Raw genomic sequence first — 5,949 nt, forward strand, 5'->3', positions numbered from 1 at the left:
AAAGCCCCAGCCAGCCCATCAGACAGGACCTCTGCCCACAGGCGGGGTCCCATGCTGTGGACCCAAGGTTTTTTTCTGCATGTCTCAATGTTCTGCAGTTCCTCTGAAGGTGTGTCCCCACCGCTCCGAGTTTCCTTTTCATGGTTGTTAAGGGTGAAGCTCCTTGGCTATATGCATGGTTTAGTTGCGTGGAGCAAAAGACATTCCGGACAAGCCCTTCTTCATCAGCAGAGGTGTAAGGGGCAGGAGGCATGTTGCATACAGGTTATGAAACCCACATCTGGCTTCCACTGGGTTTTGTCTGCATCAGAACTGCAGAACAGGAGCTCTGTGGCTCTCCTCAACCTTGCCAGCAGCGAGGGCTGAGGCACTGTCTGGGGAGAGCAAAGATGATGCTGCCCCCAGCTCTGAAACAAAACAGTTTTGTGGCTTCCAGGGAAAAAAGAAATTAAAAAAGGAAGGGTCTAAAGATGAGACGGGGAGGGCTCGTGAGAGAAGCACTTGCAGGGAGAACAGAATGGGACATGGGACTTGGAAGTGGAAGGAAAACCTGGGGGCACTGGGGGTGGAGTGGGCAAGAAAACCCAGGAAGCTCTTAGTGGGCAGGGGAGCAGGGACCCAGAGACGGGAAGAGGGCTGGAGCTGCCAAAGCAGGATTTGTTCTCTGGGGGACAGCACGGCTCCCCGGCTGCCGAAGGAGCTCTCCGGCTGCCGCGCAGGACGGGGCCCTCTGTGCGCCGCTCTCGGCACGCAGCAAACCCTCTCTGAGCCAGCGAGGCCAGATCCTGCGCCCCTGAAGCCCGGCACGGCTCTTTCCTCCCGCTGGGGGCCACTGAGGAGCTGACCCAGTTTTAGTCGCTGGTATTTAGATGTTTAATGAAGATTAGCTAGTGCCCAGGGAGTGATTATTTAGAATTTCTAATTACTGTTTAAATTATGAATATGTGAAATGGATGGAGCTTGCACTCCCGCACGCAGAGCACCTGAAAAAGCTGGTTTTCTGACATCTACTGCCATACTCTCCATCTAATGCTCAGTCCTTGTTTACCTTGGACACACTGAAAATGAAGTGGAAGAAAACCCATCGCCAGGGCAGATTTTCCGAGACCCTTGCTAGAGCAGCCAAAGCTAGAAATAAAGCCTATGACAGAAGCTACTGAATTGTTTTATCCAGCCACCTCAGCTGACGGTAATAGAGTGGGAGACAAATAAATGGGTGAACAGGTATTTCACACTGCAGTGCTTTGAAGAAGAAATCACAGGCCTGAACCCTGTGCTCTGCCAAAAAAAAGAGTGAGAGTCTGCCACAGTCCCAGAAACATTGATAAGATGTGCCTTGATTTTAATTACTTTTCTGGCAGCTTTTAGCTGTATTTTAGTTTTAAATATCAAGTCCCAGAGGAATACAAAAATACAAATGTCAGGCAAAAAAATGTTTAGTAGGCATTTGCAATGTCAGATGGAGCAGGGTGGTCCGGTCACCTCTCCCAGTTCCGGGGCCTGCCCCACATCTTTGCTCCAGGGGCTTCCAGGTAAGGGAGGGGCAGCTCGAAGATGCAGACCCCTGCCTGGGGGCAACAGGCTGCTGCCCCACTGCAGACCACCTCGGTAGCCAAGGGCTCATTGCTTGCTGTCTTCGTGCCTCCCTTTTTGCCCACAGATGGGGATGCCCTGAGGGTGAGTCCAGTAAGGGCCAGTAGGCACTCGGGTCCTGCAAGTGAGCAACGTGGGGGCCAGATAAGGCTGTGGGAGAAGCTGGGATGTGAAAATGCCTTTCTGTAGCTGCAAGGGGCAGTGAATTAGGCAGAAGGTGCAAAGCTTGATCGTGCTTCTGAAGAGGGAATTTGGGGGATCTGCAGCTCTGCAGGAGGGCAACCAGCAGGTTGTGACAGATCAGGGAAATGATACAGAGGGACCTGAGACTCATCCCTCTTCTGATGCTTAAATATCAAAACATTCAATCCTCCACTAGCAAACCCCCTCCAGTCCCCGAGTGGGCCTTTGGTAGCTTGTTAGGTACATCCTGATTCTTTTCGCCAGAAGTCCTCTACTCATCTGCTTCCGACACTCCTGGCTTCAGTGAAAGCTTTCCTGGCACAGGATGTGATTCAATATCCCCTGTTTTTCTGTGTTGGGATTTTGTTGCCCTGACTTCTCACCAACAGAAGGATGGAGCAGCAAGAACAGTAACAATGACAGTCCCTGGGAAGGAGCGAGGGAGGGCTCAGAAGAATGCCTTGAGAGAACCCAGGATTTTACTTTGTTTTTGAACAAAATACTGATAACTGAAAGCAAACTGTGTACCAAGCACTCTGTGACAGAACTGGGCTGAAACAAGGTGTCTCAAACCCCGGGCCAGGAACAGCACCGCGAGTGCCTGCAAGAAGAAAAATTCACTTGTTGGAAGGCACCGCTGGGTCCCTTCCAAACCCCTCCAAATCTCACTGCCCCTAATGACAACAGCAAAACTCGGCCTGAATACCCAACACTGGAACATTGCTAGGGGAAGTGAAGGGATTTCAAAGTGTGAGTCTGCTGCCTGTTTCACAAAGCCTGGTAGGATTGCGGAGCACTGCCTCGTTCCTAGCAGCACCGCAGCCCTGCTGCCTCCAGGCAAGAAGCACCGCAGCTTGCTCTTGAAAGCTCTCTGGTGTTGCATCCATTCACCGTGAGACAACACGAGGACAAGAAACCTCAGAAGGGCTTGGTGTGGCACCACAGCAGCAGACCAGCCTTCCAGAAGAGCATCCGAGGTTCATGCTGTCTATGACGAAGAGGAAGCTTGAGAGCTTAATCAAAATAGAATTCGCTCCCAAAAAATCCCAGCACAAGAGTGTGCAGGTCTGAATTTCCCAGAAGAGGCACAGCTTGAAAAGCTGTTAAGCTTTGGAAAGAAATAATAAGGAAGCAAAGCTTGAGTGAGGGATGTAGGAGAGCTATACACAAACCTGACGTTTATGTTCACATCACTGTGTTCATAGGCCACGGCCCCCAACATTCCCATAATCATAATTTGGACTTACTTTAAGAATAGCACATAACCAGACAAGTAAGAAGTGCCCATCAGGCTTCTGGTCCATGGGGGCGAAGAAACTGTTGTTTGAAGCAAGCTGAACATTTGATCTGCGGCCACACACTGTGCTTTGGCTCCAGAAGGGCCCCAAGCCATCACACGGTGAAGAAAGTGGGAGGAAGGAGGGAAGGGACTGATGACCTGCCAGGACAGAGGCAGGACGTCAACAAGGGTAAAGTCCCAGCAACGGCAAAGCCTCGCTCCGTGTCCAGGCTGCAAACCCCCTTGTATCTGCACCTTGTAGCTACGCCCTCCCACGCTGAGCTCTTGCGGATGTTTTCCAGCTAACCCTTCTTGAGGAACTGGGCTAGAAAGGTAGTAAGTAGGGAAAAGGCAATGGAAAAGCCAGTAAATATGGAAAAGGCAGTAAGCAGCAAATGAGATGCCAGAATACAAGAGACCCTCCTCAGAAATAGGCTGCAGGAAAGCTCAGGGGGGATCCAAGAGCATTACCTGTGCCTCGCTTACTGGAGGGATGGAAGCAGCACGTTTCTTTGCAGGGTGGGTATTTGTGCTTGCCTCTACCAACTACAACTACCGGGGGTGAATACAACTGCTGCTGCTGGCAACTAAAATGAACTAGGTCGGTTTTGGCTAGAATTGAGCTTTTGCATGGAGGTGTCTGGGCAAACTGAATCAAGACAGGTGAGCCCCCGCAGTCTGAGGATCACTGGATTTGCATGAGAATGGATTCTGGAGAGACCCTCCCTTGAGCGGCTTGCTTTTGCAAGAGGGGCAAAGCTGTCCTTGCTGCCTGTTCTGGTAGAAAAACTGTTCAGAAGGTCTGGCAAGAAACGATGCACTGCTGCAGGCCAGGACGCGCAGCATCCTGCTGTGATAGTGGTAACACAGCAGGCAAGTGGTACTGGGCGTGTCACATGTATGCTGGTACGCCCGTGGTGCGCTTGCGCAGGCTACCTAGCAGAAACTATTATAAATGATTAGCACTTCACACTGAAGTAGGCTACTCTTTAGAAAAAAAGAGCAGCGGCTCCTGAGCCAAGGGGTTAATTTTCTTTTGCATTAAAAAAGCCTAGACAAATACAAAATCTGCATTTTCACTCTTCCAGATGAGCCCTGCCAACTTGCTCAGCCTAAGGGCACAGCTCAGTACAAGGCATAGGCAGGATTGTGAGCCAGTAACAGCTTCATCTGCTATTCTGTTCCTTCCTTTGCAGTCACAGTAATGAAATCCAGTGGGAATTGAAAGTATTCCGGCTGCAGAGCCCATCAGCCAACCATTGTAATTTGGCCATGAAATAAACAACCATAGACTGGCAAGGACAATTAGCTAATAAGATCGGTGCTTCATCATAACCCCTTTTTAAACAGGCTGCTGATAGAGTATTTTTGACACCAAAATAGCATGGCAGGAAATGCATATTCCCTGAAATTCGTTGTGTGTTCAATTAAGCCAGCAAGTGATTTTCACCGCGGGCTGTCACTGAGAGGAATTTCTCTGCAGAATGCTGTGCTCAGACCGGTGCCGAGCAGCAAATTTTCTGTCTCCTACCCTTCCCCCAAGCACAGCCAGGAGTGCACAGCTACAAATGCTAGCTGAAAAAAAGGTTTTAGGCTGCCCACGGCTCCCCCTCACAGACCTCAGCTGGGAGAGGTTCTGCGGCCGTCCAGCTGCAGGCTCGGCTCTGCAATATCCTCCACAAATAACTCCATTTGGTTCAACTCGGCATGCGCTGAGCCGCATTTATTCCTCTGGGGTACTACAGGCCTGCTCTTTCCCTTATGCATGAAGAGCAGGAAACCAAACTGGCCACGCTCGTTTCGCTGCAGACTATTTCAGCGAGCTCCTAGAAAACGGAGTTTGCTGGGGCTGCCGGATCTCGCTAGCAGCTCAGAGCTCATTAGGGAATCTAATTTAATGCCCTGGCAATGTGCAACCACTTCCCACAGCATGCATGGATGCGTGGTGCTCCCTGGGTTTGTAAGCCCCCCAGCAGCGGTGCATCCACTGTCCCGACTGGGGACTTGAGTGCAGCTCTGAAAGGAAATGGCAATATTTTTCTTCTCCTCTAGTTTCTCCTGTGAGAGCAAACTGCTTCCTTTTATATCTACTCTAGGCCTCTAACAAAGCAGCAAAGGGCAGTTCGTCTCCTGAGAGCCGGCGGCATGAAATCTTTCACCGCTAAAATAATCCTGGTGCAGCAAAATCTCCAAACTTCAAAGGCACCTCCTGGATGATCTCCAGTTCCCCTGTCCTGAGATGAGTCGCGGTGCTGCAGCTGGGTGGCGGTGGCTTCAAACCACCCCTCCTGCGCCCCATTACCCCCGTGCCCCCTCTGCCTTCTGAGCCTGCCCCGGGGGTGGGCTCCCCGATGCGCCAGCATTCCCGGGCGGTTCGCTACCCTCTGAGCCAAAGGGCGCTTGCCGGCCCGATGACCTTCTGACAGAGGTGAACACTGTGTGTGCGTGTGCCCCCCACCTCCCCCCTCCCGCGCGTGGGGGGGCTGCCAGCCTTCGCCCCCCTGCCGCCTGTGGTCCAGGCACCTGGCGTGACGTCCCCGCCGGGCGCAGCCAGCCTATGAGCGCGGCGAGGAGCGCGAAGAGATAAGAAGCTCGGCTCTCGACTGGCCCGGCCCACAGTCAGGAGATGGTGCAGAAGGCACTGGCATGGCGGGGACCTCACCTCCCCCGGCTCCCGTCCTTGCCTCCATCCAGCTAGCTTATCAGAGTGCGACCCAAGGGGATGCACCAGAGGTTATTGCTCTCCAAGAGGCAGCAGGAAATCAGCCTTCGGGGCAAAGGCGATCTGCTCCCTTCGCGTTTCAGTTATGGTAAAATGTAGGGCAGGGTCAGAATACCCATTTCATGCTCCCCAGCTTCTTGCGCTTAAGGTGAGTTGTGGCTAATGATGCCCA

The sequence above is a fragment of the Egretta garzetta genome, unplaced genomic scaffold (assembly GCF_000687185.1).
Source record: "Egretta garzetta isolate BGI_Z169 unplaced genomic scaffold, ASM68718v1 scaffold693, whole genome shotgun sequence".
In the NCBI taxonomy this organism is placed as follows: Eukaryota; Metazoa; Chordata; class Aves; order Pelecaniformes; family Ardeidae; genus Egretta; species Egretta garzetta.